This window comes from Schistocerca americana, chromosome 3 (assembly GCF_021461395.2).
Source record: "Schistocerca americana isolate TAMUIC-IGC-003095 chromosome 3, iqSchAmer2.1, whole genome shotgun sequence".
NCBI classification, from domain to species: domain Eukaryota; kingdom Metazoa; phylum Arthropoda; class Insecta; order Orthoptera; family Acrididae; genus Schistocerca; species Schistocerca americana.
Genome location: NC_060121.1, coordinates 124,547,008 through 124,561,271, shown reverse-complemented (window position 1 = coordinate 124,561,271; position 14,264 = coordinate 124,547,008). Strand labels below are relative to the sequence as shown.

The following is a 14,264-nucleotide window of genomic DNA, read 5'->3' as shown; positions in this document are numbered from 1 at the left end:
AGGACTAAACACGTGAAGTAGGTTTGTAATGAAAAAGTGTTATGTATCGTATCCGACCATGTGCTGTCAATTACGGGGCTGCGCAAAGTATGTATACGATCAAAATTTCGTTCTGTTCTTGACCTACGACTTATTGGAACGTAACCCCCCACACTGAAGACACACGTTACTTTGCTTGTGGACTTTGCCCTACTAATACCACTACGAGTACGAGTGTTTCGGAAGCTGCTCTGCTCACAATCGAGGCATCTATCGTCAAGCAGCTGAACTACGGACGTCTTGCAGCATTTCTCTCTCAGTTAGTGAAAATATTTTCTTCCGTCGAATAGAGGATAAAAATGCTGTTAAGAAGCAGCCATTGCGTATATTTAAATACCATAGAAGGAGGTTATGGAACTGTTTTTGCTAAAACTTGGACGTCGAGTGTGTGGTGTAGATTGTTCTTGAACGCTGTACAGTCCCAGCGTGGAGATAAGTATTCGAGTCGGCAGGTGGGCTAGCAAGATCATACTTCACAGGATCATTTCTGTAGTATGTCTTCAACTCTCTCTAGTTCAATACTGGAGTAGACGCAACCACGATGATGAGTGGTAGCACTTTCCCTGAGCGTGAGGCATGTGGTATGGGATTCGTAGGATCTCAACCGCAATCGATGATCGTTCACCATATCCTCTGGGGTGTGGGAAGGGAATTGTGCTTTCCGAGTGGTTTTTCAGTTGCAATGTAAAATAGGTTGTACTGTTCTAGTTACTTGGGTTATGATTATTTGGCTGGAAGTGACTAGTTGTCTGTATAATTCTCGTCGGTGTTTTGGGTTTATTGCTCCGAGTTGTAGTGTTTTGTTACGAAGGGTGAGCCGGGAGCACAAAGTATAATAATAGTAACCCACTACGGCCCAGTGGTCTGGGGTAAGTCTTCCGATTGGGCGCCACGTCGGTGATGTGTGTGGCATAAATAGTTTAACGTGGAATCCGAACCACGTGTCGTTTCTGGTGAATCTTCACATCACAGAGAAGTGGAGACTAGGTTGTTATTGGTACTCTCTGTACCACCTGGCCTGATGTCATTATAAAGTAGGTATAATATTTGCAGCAAGCACGTGTACGAGACCGTGGAGCTTACTTTTTGAGGCAGTGGATATTTCCACATGATCGTTACTAACGCCACATTTTTAATTCACTTGTTGCAGTTTCAGTGTGAAGGAAAAAATAACGTTTGCGCTCTAGAGTCGATCAGGTGTTGGTGTTCTTTACGTTTCTGCTCGCGTCGCTTGGAAACAATATGTATAACGTTTCAAATGCCCTGCCGTCCTAGTTCTGCTTGGTAGATGTCAGAAAAAAGTCTCGAAACCCCTGTCGCTGCCGTTCACTGTGACTGCAACGAACGAAGCAAAACGTCGCATTTTCATTACTTTATGATTATAGTTTTTTAAAAAATATTTTCTTTTCAAAATCGCTACACCATATATAGCCTTGATTAGTTCCGAATTATTAAATGTAGTGAACCTGCCTCCGTAGCCGAGGAGTGAACGGAGTGACGCTATTGCGTCAGTGACAGTATCCACTGCCGCTTTTTAATTACTGAGTAGCACTACAGACTCGACACTGTCTTAAAAGTGTGTAAGACTTGCTAATTTATAACAAACGTTAAATGCATTTTTCAGTCCGTTGAAGTACCAAGTGACATGTCAGTCCGAAGACTTGTGACCTAGGATCGCTGTTTTCAAGAAAACCCGGAAGTTCAAAGTTTCAGTACTGTCCCCAGCTGACAATCCTGGACGCGGCAGGAAAGCGGCTGCGGTTGGGTTGACGTAATGTACACAGGGTAGTATGCCCTGTTCTAAAGACAGACCAGCTGTCATAGCTTTGAAGAGGTTCAAGCTGCGTCAGTAAGTGAAACCGTCTCATGTCTTCAGTGCAGTGATACTTCCAAAATAACGTCGGGAAAATTCTTTATTTGTGTGCATGGCATCAGCAATTTCCGTATCAATAGTTATTCATATTGTTACTATGTATTCAACTACTGAAGATGATTTTTTTCCTTTATTGAATTTCGATTCCCCCCCCCCCCCAAGGGGGGTGTGCTGGCCGCAGCTTAGTATGCTGCTTTTCAGCCTACAGAATTTTTAAAACACAAGAAGATAAGAAACAATAAAAACAGGCAATAAAAAGGTGACTTAAATTGTAAAATGGCGGAAAATTGTGGAAAGTTAAAAAATAAAACAAAGGTTGGGCGATGCTAATAAAATACACAGGAAGCAGACAGGTAAAATAGTAGACAGACAATTAAAAAACATGGTGACAGTCTGGTTTCTGTTTGCAAGAGATACAAAATCACACCCAGCGACAGTATGATGTCCGTTAGCAACACTTCGGAAAAGACGCACAACACTTAACAATCGCTGGAAACACTGCACTAAAAAGTCGGCACGAAGATGACACACCACAGCCAACGGCTGATTGGAGGGTGGGTGGGGGGGCAGGGGACGTGGGTGGATGAGGGGGAAAAAAGGGGGGAAGAGAGGAGAAACGAAAAGAAGGGGGGGGGGGACCGACGGAGGGAGAGGACTCATAAGGGGTGGCAGGGCAGACGCGAGAGGGGATGGGGGAAAGGCCGGTATTACACTATCAAATTTCTTTGTCCAATATCTTTGTCAAAGATATTTGATAGTGTAATAGGGATCTTTGACAAATGTCGTCCAATATTTGATCAAATCTAGGCCGAGGCCGTATATTTGATCAAAGAAATCGCTTGTCTTCTGTTCACTGCAATGCGATATGTTACCACGCGGAGCGCTAGCATCGCTGCAGCGTTCTGTCGTCTGTAATGTTTTTATAACCATTGCCGGTAAATACAATTGGTGTGTGCCGACAACTACCGAATTAATAGAGATGTCTGAAGCTTATGAGGCGCTTTACAACGTGAGGCACCCTGAATACAAAAATACACTCCTGGAAATGGAAAAAAGAACACATTGACACCGGTGTGTCAGACCCACCATACTTGCTCCGGACACTGCGAGAGGGCTGTACAAGCAATGATCACACGCACGGCACAGCGGACACACCAGGAACCGCGGTGTTGGCCGTCGAATGGCGCTAGCTGCGCAGCATTTGTGCACCGCCGCCGTCAGTGTCAGCCAGTTTGCCGTGGCATACGGAGCTCCATCGCAGTCTTTAACACTGGTAGCATGCCGCGACAGCGTGGACGTGAACCGTATGTGCAGTTGACGGACTTTGAGCGAGGGCGTATAGTGGGCATGCGGGAGGCCGGGTGGACGTACCGCCGAATTGCTGAACACGTGGGGCGTGAGGTCTCCACAGTACATCGATGTTGTCGCCAGTGGTCGGCGGAAGGTGCACGTGCCCGTCGACCTGGGACCGGACCGCAGCGACGCACGGATGCACGCCAAGACCGTAGGATCCTACGCAGTGCCGTAGGGGACCGCACCGCCACTTCCCAGCAAATTAGGGGCACTGTTGCTCCTGGGGTATCGGCGAGGACCATTCGCAACCGTCTCCATGAAGCTGGGCTACGGTCCCGCACACCGTTAGGCCGTCTTCCGCTCACGCCCCAACATCGTGCAGCCCGCCTCCAGTGGTGTCGCGACAGGCGTGAATGGAGGGACGAATGGAGGCGTGTCGTCTTCAGCGATGAGAGTCGCTTCTGCCTTGGTGCCAATGATGGTCGTATGCGTGTTTGGTGCCGTGCAGGTGAGCGCCACAATCAGGACTGCATACGACCGAGGCACACAGGGCCAACACCCGGCATCATGGTGTGGGGAGCGATCTCCTACACTGGCCGTACACCACTGGTGATCGTCGAGGGGACACTGAATAGTGCACGGTACATCCAAACCGTCATCGAACCCATCGTTCTACCATTCCTAGACCGGCAAGGGAACTTGCTGTTCCAACAGGACAATGCACGTCCGCATGTATCCCGTGCCACCCAACGTGCTCTAGAAGGTGTAAGTCAACTACCCTGGCCAGCAAGATCTCCGGATCTGTCCCCCATTGAGCATGTTTGGGACTGGATGAAGCGTCGTCTCACGCGGTCTGTACGTCCAGCACGAACGCTGGTCCAACTGAGGCGCCAGGTGGAAATGGCATGGCAAGCCGTTCCACAGGACTACATCCAGCATCTCTACGATCGTCTCCATGGGAGAATAGCAGCCTGCATTGCTGCGAAAGGTGGATATACACTGTACTAGTGCCGACATTGTGCATGCTCTGTTGCCTGTGTCTATGTGCCTGTGGTTCTGTCAGTGTGATCATGTGATGTATCTGACCCCAGGAATGTGTCAATAAAGTTTCCCCTTCCTGGGACAATGAATTCACGGTGTTCTTATTTCAATTTTCAGGAGTGTACATTAAGAAGATTGGAGACCTAACCTGACCTAACCTAACATAACATAACCCTCTCCTGTAGCAAGGAATCGGAGTGTTATAGTGAGCCTGTCTTCTGAAGATATAGCAGTTCTTAAGTGAAAATTGTGCTTTGTGATATGAGGATACACTTCATTGAGCACATACAGAAATGTATGCTCATCCATTCTTAAGTAATTGATGTACGACTTGACGTCTTCCACTGTAAGCTCACGTAACAAGTTTTGTTGAATGCTTTTATCGTGTCGTCGTAAAACCCACGGCTTCACCCAGATTAGATTAGTTTTTTGTTCCATAGATCCGTGCTGAGGAGATCCTCGTGGATGTGGAACATGTCGATTTTTTTTTAAGCTGAAATAAAAATACTAATAGTATGAATAAATACAATACATCATTTGTTTCTATTAAGAATTTCGCCAATGGAGTAGAAGGAGTTGGCCAGTAGTAAGTCTTTCAGGCTCCTTTTAAACTGATCTTTATTTCTAACTAAATTTTTTATGTTTCCTGGCAAATTATTGAAGATGAGTGTTCCTGAGTAGTGGACCCCTTTTTGAACTAAAGTAAGTGTTTTTAAGTCCTTGTGCAGATCATTTTTGTTCCTGGTATTGTATGTATGAACTGAGTTGTTTGTTGGAAAAAGAGATATATTATTTACGACAAATTTTATTAAGAAGTAAATATACTGAGAGGCAGTAGTTAACCTGCAAGCCGGAAGTGTAGGGAGACTCTGTCATTTGGGCCTACGAGAGTTATAGTTTTTTTTTTGTTTGTTTCTCATGCCTAGATAACTGTACAAACATATCGTTGCATGTATTGTAATAATCATTACATATAATGATCCACATGCAACAATATCTCTACGGAAGTATCTAGGCATGAAATACAAAACAAAAAAAAGCTAACCTGCAAATCTCGTACGTCCAAACGACAGTCTCACTGTACTTCTGGCCCGCCAACAGTTTCATTTTCTTTCTTATTTTCCCCCAGTACCAATGCAAGAATCTGAAGTACCCAGTTCTTTGAAGAGGTTTCTGCAGGAGGTCCGTGAATTTACTCCACAAATAATACGTATTACACACTTTTGGACCTTGAAAACTTTTGTTTGACTTCAAGATTTACCCCAAAATATTATCCCATATGACATTATGGAATGAAAGTAGGCAAGCTTTTTCATTTTTATGTTGCCTATGTCTGCTAACACTCGAATTGCAAATACAGATTTGTTAAGGCGTTTCTGCAGTTCTGTGGTGTGCTCCTCCCAACTGAATTTATTGTCAAGTTGTAATCCCAGGACTTTTAAGACTGTCAACCTTGTATGTATGGTTCCATTTTTTTCCCCCACTTCTTTTCCGCATGTGCACACAATGCAATTGGAGTACGTAGAACTGCTGCGGTTAATAACAAGTTGTTGTCAGCCATCTTGAACTTTGACGAAAAATTTGATGACAGTGTAATACCCCTTGTAGCGCTACGTCAAAGATCTTTGTCAAATATATTGGACGGAATATTGGATCACATCTTTGATCAAATCTTTGACAAAGAAATTTGATAGTGTAATACCGGCCAAAGCAGAAGAGGGAAATGCAAAAGGACTCGGGGGGGGGGAGGGGGGGGAGAAAGGAGGCGGAGAGAGGGTAGGCAGGGAAAAAAACAGGATGAAGGAGGGGGGGGAGATGGAGCCCAGGAAAAAGACAGAGGAAGGGAGGGGGAGGTGAGGATCAGAGTTGATAGGAGGGATAAATGGAGGGAGCGAGGGCATCATCCGGGAGGAGGAGTTGACGGAAGCCACCTTGGGAAAGTAGATGTAGGGTGTAGAGATGGCGGATGGGGGTGGGGGACAACAGTGAAGGCGTGACAGAGGGCGGGGGTTGGAGAGGAGGAGAGCAACCAGGGAATGAGGGGGATCAAGGTGAAGGAAGGTGCAGAGGACAAGGATATGTTCGAGGAATAGCAGCAGATGGGGGAAAGGAATAATTTCATAGAGGATCCGCGTGGGGGACGGGAGGATTTATTTTCTTTTTTTTTTCGTCGCAATGCACTTTTAGTTTCATTAAGTTTAAATATAGCCAATGGTGGTATTTTCTCTCGTCACCTTTTGCTTTTAGTGTGGATATTATGTCTGCATTTTCTCCTCGGTAGCGGAACTCTAAATAAATTAAGAAAAAAGATGAGAGACTATAACTGGCGAACAGTGACGCAACAAGGCTGACCACGTAGTATAGTCGTATTTTCAGATGACCTATAACAGTTCGTTGGGCCGCTGCTGGGCGGAAGGCAGCGAGAGGCAAAACTTCCCACCACGTTCCCTCGCACGTGATTTCAGCTGCGTACTGTAGGTATTAGAGAGAGAGAGAGAGAGAGAGAGAGAGAGAGACGCCACTGTCTGTGCTGCCATCTCTTGCTTCCTCAATGAAAGTGGCCAATGAGCAGCCAGTAACGTAGCGAGCCAAGAAATGGATCTGATTAATGAAACAGCTTGTGGTTGCAATCACATGTGTTACTATCTCCAAATCAGAATGTATTCTCCAATACAATGACAATTAATACTTACTTACTGGCGAGATTATGTCCAAAACTTATTCTTACATGATGTGTTCTCGTTGAAAAGGACACAATGAGAAGTCATAAATATCGCAGAAATGTCAGCTTGTGTTACTCTGGCTTCCCTTCAAGACGAATAAATCTTTCGCCTTTTACTAAAGATTTCCGTGGAGGGGAGCATTAAATGAGTCTATAACTAATTTTTCTCAGTGCTCGGCATATGCCGAGCCACAATTTTAATTCGAAAGTAGGTATCATGATGAATACAGGTAAACTGCTGCGATGTTATTGCGAGTGTTAGTGACGTTTGAGAGTTAGTGACGGTGAAGCTCTTTTCTCGGAATAACGCCTAAAACGCGTTGTTCGAACCCGAAATAGCGCGTAACCGTTTTTGGTCGTCGGCGGTCTGAGCATTCACACGACACGACACATCGCGTCGAAAGAACGTCGTGACGTTGTAGCTGTAAAATACACACGAGAGGCGTTACTTCGTTAATCATGGTAGATCGTCATAAAATGCTGAAATTTAGTTTAAAGCAGCTTGCAATGACTGCTGTTGCACTTGATGAGGAACGAGAACAGTGAGCAAAACGAGCCGGTGTTAGAATAAAATGTTAAAAAATCGAGACTGTGAAGAGGAGTTCCACACACTTTCCAATGAGCTAAAGAGGAGTCATCGTTCTATAAATATTTCAGAATGCCAAAACAAGTTTTTTTGTACCTGTTAAGAAAGATACAAAGAGAAATTCAAGATTTAGGCGTCCAACATCACCACAGCAGAAGCTGATGGTTTGCTTAAGGTATGTCTGCATGGGCCATTTCGGTGAACTAAACAAAACAAAGATGGAGGTGCTAATTTCCGGCAGCAACAGGGAAATATCACGTGACTCCTTCAATGGCCCATGGAGGCATACTTCTCGAGAAACCTTGACGTGACGTTCTGCTGACGGCGTATGTAAATGCTGCCATCAGAGGAGAATGTTTTGATGTGACAGTGGCGTTCTGTCAAGTGTGGATCCACCTTTAGGAAAGCGGCTGCAATTGGGTTGACGTAATCTCTCACTCTTAGTATGCACTTCTCTAAAGACATTTTCTTTCATTCAACTAGGTGAAAATTCCAGCTGTAACTGAATGGAAGACGTTCAAGCGACGTAAATGAATGAAATAGTCTCACGTCTTCAGTGTGCTGATACTTCCAAAATAACGTCGGGCAAATTCTCTATTTATGTACATGGTATCGGTAATTTCTGCATCAATAGTTTATTAGTATTGTTACTATGTATTCAACTACTGAAGTCTGTTTTTTTTCGTTGCGATGCACTTTTCGTTTTATTCAGTTTAAACGTCGCCAATAGTAGGATTTTCTCTCGTCACCTCTTGCTTTTAATACCTGTGCATTTCCTCCTCGGCAGTGGAACTCAAAATTAATTTAAAAAAAAAGATAAAAAGTATCAGAGACTAAAATGGGCGAATAGTGACACAAGCTGACCATCTAGTATAGTCGTATTTTCGGATGACCTATAACAGAACAGTTCGTTGGGCCGTCGATGGGCGGAAGGCAGCGAGAATCTAAACTAGTTTCCCCACTCCACAGCGCGATATCTCGCACGTCAATTCAGCTGCGTATTGTAGATATGAGAGAGAGAGAGAGAGAGAGAGAGAGAGAGAGAGAGAGAGAGGGAGAGACACGCGCCATTGTCTGTGCTGCCATCTCTTGCCTCCTCAATGAAAGTAGCCACTGAGCAGCCAGTAACGTAGTGAGCCAAGAAATGGATCTGATTAATGAAACAGCTTGTAGTTGTAATCACATGTGTTACTATCTCCAAATCAGAATGTATTCTCCAATACAATGACAGTTAATACTTACTTACTGGCGAGATTATGTCCAAAACTTATTCTTACTTGATGTGTTCTCGTTGAAAAGGACACGATGAGAAGTCATAAGTATCGTAGAAATGTCAGCTTGTGTTACTCTGGCTTCCCTTCAAGACGAATAAATCTTTCGCCTTTTACTAAAGATTTCCGTGGAGGGGAGCATTAAATGAGTCTATAACTAATTTTTCTCAGTGCTCGGCATACGCTGAGCCACAAATTAAATTCAAATTAAGAAATTGCGATGGATAAAGGAAAACCGCTGAAATGTTATGGCGAGAGTTAGTGTCTGTTAAGCTCCATTCTTAGTATCGGGAAAAATGCCTAACTGGGGAATAAACTCGGGATACCATGGCGACTTCTGGCCGGTTACCGAGCTTGATCGGAGAATGTTTTCAAGATGGCAGGAATAGTGATAGATACAGACAATGATGACGATTTTTCGCTTATCAAAAACGAAGCCGCACTTCGCCTTTTAATGTTGTACGTGAGAACCTGGAATATATGACGGACCATGAGACTATAGAAATAAAAGAACAACACGAGACAAATTGTTTAACAATTCAATAGAAATTTAAAAAGGTAACTCGCCAGTCACTGTTTTAAGTGGTGTGGTTCTTTGATTTGATTATGTCTATTGTGGCACAGTCTGCTAAATAAAACGAAAGAACCATTTTCACTACTGCAGCACATGCCAGATAAACAAGGCTATTGCACGATTCGTCATTTTAATGTGGCTAATTTAGATAATTAACACGGTGTAAATGAACAGTATTATTTTAGAAAACAGACAAATAGTCTCATGGGTCCGTCATATATTCCAGGTTCTCACGTAAAACATTGAAAAAGACGAAGTGCGGCTTCGTTTTTGATAAGCGAAAAATCGTCATCTTGGAAACATTCATCGGTTAAGCTCGGTAACCGGCCAGAAGTTGCCAAGGTATCCCGAGTTTATTCTCCAGTTAGGCGTTTTTTCCCTATACTAAGAATGGAGCTTAACAGACACTAACTCTTGCCATAACATCGCAGCAGTTTCTCTGTATTTGTCGTGATATCTGAGTTTGTATTGAATGTGTGGCTCGGCATATGCCGAGCACTGAGAAATACTGTTCATTTACACCGTGTTAATTACCTAAATTAGCCACATTAAAATGACGAATCGTGCAATAGCCTTGTTTATCTGGCATGTGCTGCAGTAGTGAAAATGATTATTTCGTTTTATTTAGCAGACTATACCATAACAGACATAAACAAATCGAAGAACCACACCACTTCAAACAGTGACTGGCGAGTTACCTTTTTAAATTTCTCTTGGATTGTGAAACAATTTGTCTCGTGTTGTTCTTTTATTTCTCTCAGCAATGATTCTGTTCCACCAACGAACCAGCTACTACTGATATTCAAATATTGCGCCTCTGATGATTTACTTCGGTCCATAAGAAACTTCATTGGTATTGGCAAAGGGACATCCAACAGTATTGCTAAAAGGATATGTATGACACAGGACAGAGTCTACGAGAGACAGATTTTGTTAATTTTTTTCAGTTCTCTGGTGTAATTTAATTAAAAATAAAATAAACAACTATATTTGGAGTTAGATAATTTTAATCTGAAATCCTTTGCTTTAATTTTTGTTTTCTGATGCCAATTTTGAGCTTTATGCTCTAAAGTCTGCTTGTGTTGTTGTTGTTGTGGTCTTCAGTCCTGAGACTGGTTTGATGCAGCTCTCCATGCTACTCTATCCTGTGCAAGCTTCTTCATTTCCAAGTAACTATTGCACCCTACATTCTTCTGAATCTGCTTAGTGTATTCATCTCTTGGTCTCCCTCTACGATTTTTACCTTCCATGCTTGGTGATCCCTTGATGCCATAGAACATGTCCTACCAACTGATTTTTCTTCTAGACAAGTTGTGCCACAAATTCCTCTTCTCTCAATTCTGTTCAGTACCTTCTCATTAGTTATGTGATCTACCCATCTTATCTTCATCATTATTCTGTAGCACCACATTTTGAAAGCTTCTATTGTATTCTTGTCTAAACTATTTATCGTCCATGTTTCACATCCATACAGGGCTACACTCCATACATATACTCTGACAAAAGACTTTCTGACACTTAACTCTACACTCAATGTTAACAAATTTTTCTTCTTCAGAAACTCTTTTCTTGCCACTGCCAGTCTACATTTTATATCTTCCCTACTTCGACTATCATTAGTTATTTTGGTCCCCAAATAGTGAAACTCATCTACTACTTTAAGTGTCTCATTTCCTAATCTAATTCCCTCAGCATCACCTGATTTAGTTAGACTACATTCTATTATCCTCATTTTGCTTTTGTTGATGTTCATCTTATATCCTTCTTTCAAAACATTATCCATTCCGTTCAACTGCTCTTCCTTGTCCTTTGCTGTTTCTGACAGAATCACAATGTCATCGGCAAACCTCAAAGTTTGTATTTCTTCTCAACAGATTATAATTCCTACTCCAAATTTGTCTTTTGTTTCCTTTACTGCTTGCTCAATGCATAGATTGAGTAACATCGGGGAGAGGCTACAACCCTGTCGCACTCCCTTCCCAACCACTGCTTCCCTTTTGTGCCCCTTGACTCTTATTCTTTCACATTTGAGGACAGGTATTTTTATTCTGAAAACAAAACTGACAGTTTTAAGCTGAGATAACTGATAAATCGCTCCTCCAGTTGCTTCCCCTTCTCTCCCAGATAACAAATAGCTGCTGGAGATGATTGTACAAGCCAAAATTATGTATGAAATAGTTAATGTTTCTCAGACATTTAGGGTGGGATGCAGTAACAACCACCTCCAGTTTGGATATGTGCCAAAGGTACATTTCTACCTCAAGAATATGAAAATTGTTATGGTTCTTTCTTATAAAGATTGGCATTTTATTCTTGATAAATAACCTCAGGTCTTTTTTTAATGTTACATGATGTAACAGATGTGGACAGCCGAATCTGTCATCAGATATGGCATAATTTTTTGGGGTAATTCAAGTTATGTGGTATGGATTTTAAAACTTCAAAAAAGAATCATTAGGAAGATGTGTGCCACACATCCAAGAACCTCATGTCACCTATTGTTTAAAAAACTAAATATATTATCTGTCCTGTCACTATACAATTTTGAAATTCTGATTTTCCTGTACAGTAAACCTGAACATTCCAAAGAATTTCACTTCAAACGCACTTGCACAACTAGGCAAAAACAAAATTTTATGCTCCCTCCACACTGATTAAAGCTATATTCGATGACTCTTCAATACATTAGCATGAAAATGTACAATAAATTAAAGTGCTGTGATATTCTGAGCATGGAAATTGGTCGTCTAAAGAAAAAATTACATGAACACTTAGAGGAAAATTGTTACTATTCAGTGGAGGAGTTTATGAATGATGAGGTTATAATTTAAACCGAGCAACTAACATCTCTGTAAAAAAATATTTTTTGTACAAAAATGTAAAAGTATTGTACTGCTAGAAAATTGTTTGATAACTATACTTGTTATTATTTTGAAGTCCGTAAACTAAATCCCTAATATTATATATTGACATGTCTCCAGTACAACAGATAAACGTGATCTAAATATTGTATGTTATGAGATGAAATAAATCAGATCAAATCAAAACCTGTAGAGCAGCTCAGCTGTAGAATTGATTTTTCGTCATCCTGTGCAGCAGGTGTAACATTATTCTGGGAAAGGCCACCTCCCCACTGCAAGCACTTCTCACTCTTCAAGTCACAGAAAGAAATATGACCATAGCTGGAGGAGTTACTACTTTACAGTGACATAATGGTTTTCGTGATCTCTTGAGCACATTAAAAAATGGCTCTAACCACAATGGTACTTAACTTCTGAGGTCATCAGTCCCCTTCTTGAGCACATTATTTGGCAAAACTGATGTTTTGTGGTGAAGTATGCAGGTCCTGTTTAAGTAAATCTAATGAATCTGTTGTTGTCAAGTCAATTTCAGGTTCCAATACGGTTAGGAAGAATTAATTCAATTTATTAGACAATGATTTTAATTTCATTTCATCTGTCTCTCTTGCTAAATCTTCTTGGAATTTTAAATTTTATTTGCATAGTACATGGTTTTTACTTTTGGTGACACGGTTAAGGTTTTTGCTATACTGGTTGCATCATTCCATTAATTCTTGATTACAGCTCTTGCCATTAAATAAAGCTATGTCTTTCCAAAAGACACTTCAGTCCCAGATGTTAGCCAACTTTTCCCTGTAGCGTTCTCTGTTCCCGACCCATTGTAAAGAAGACTGGATTCATAATTTTGTAATAATAATTTTAGGAGAGAATTAAAGGTCTGTTCTACTGTGTATATTTGGTAAACTTCTTCCTATTTTTCATCCTATAAATTCTTCCTGTATAAAATTTAAATGAGTCAGTATTTACAATTCTGTGAAATTTTTACGATTATATTCTTAGCTAAACCAGGTTGATTGTGATGTTTTATTGCTGCTATCTGACCGTAATGGTCATATAAGCTGTTTATTATGAATCTCGCATCTGTTTCATTAAAGACAGTTCGATTTAAAAATAAATTCTCACTCACTTTGCACTAAGTTTTTCTGTTGTTGTTGGGAAATAGGATCAAACTGAAACTGGACATCCATATCTCAAGGTGCTCTCAGTTACAACTATCTGAGATGAAACGTATAGTGAAATCTGCACATGCAACAACTTCCCATTGTTTTCTGCAAGCCATATTAGTAGATATACTTCCATGCCTAATTACTGTTCAGCTTAATTTTTGCACTAGTCTGTGGCGTGAAACTTCGTTTTTATGCATCCAGTGAAAATGCATAACACAGAACTGATGAGATCGAAACATTTTTTTGTGTGGAATGTTATTATCATGTGCAATGTGAGTGGAAAAAAGAAACAATGCTGTATTACTGCTATTATCAAATTTTATTGCAGTTCAGTAATTTGATTTCCTGCTAAAACTTACCCTCGTATGTACATCCTATAAGAAGGGTAGTCTTAAAGTTTTAGTTATCACATCGGATACCTGTTAAAAATTTGTTTGTTTGTTTGCAGGTACATGTCTATAGGTCTGGTACACAATGAAATCTGTGTGCCACAGTGTCGTAGACCACTGCTAGAGGAGCTGAAACAAAATTATGCAGCCCTCCGATCTTCATCTACATCTATACTCTGCAAATCACTATAAAGTGCATGGTTCCATTCATGTGTGGAATGTGAGAAGAATGATTGTTTTCAATGCCCCTGTGCATGCTGTAATTAATTTAATGTTGTCCCCACAATTCTTATGGAATCAATATGTAGGAGGTTCCAGTGCATTCCTAGAGTCATCATTTAAAACCAGTTCATGAAACCTTGTTAGCATACATTCTTGGGATAGTTTCCATCTATCTTCAAGAGTCTGCCTGTTCAGTTGTTTCGACATCTCTGTGATGCTTTCCTGTG

The 14,264-nt window shown here is 41.4% G+C and overlaps 3 non-coding genes across 3 annotated transcripts; all 3 read left to right on the top strand.

The window, feature by feature from the left end:
* Positions 1 to 501: 501 nt before the first annotated feature.
* Positions 502 to 709, top strand: LOC124608411. Its single transcript, XR_006979055.1, has one exon. It is a non-coding gene; the product is annotated as a small nucleolar RNA U3 (small nucleolar RNA).
* Positions 710 to 7,040: 6,331 nt separating this feature from the next.
* Positions 7,041 to 7,159, top strand: LOC124608556. Its single transcript, XR_006979179.1, has one exon. It is a non-coding gene; the product is annotated as a U5 spliceosomal RNA (small nuclear RNA).
* A 1,738-nt stretch (positions 7,160 to 8,897) lies between these two features.
* LOC124608559 lies at positions 8,898 to 9,016 on the top strand. The gene has a single exon (XR_006979181.1). It is a non-coding gene; the product is annotated as a U5 spliceosomal RNA (small nuclear RNA).
* Positions 9,017 to 14,264: the final 5,248 nt, after the last annotated feature.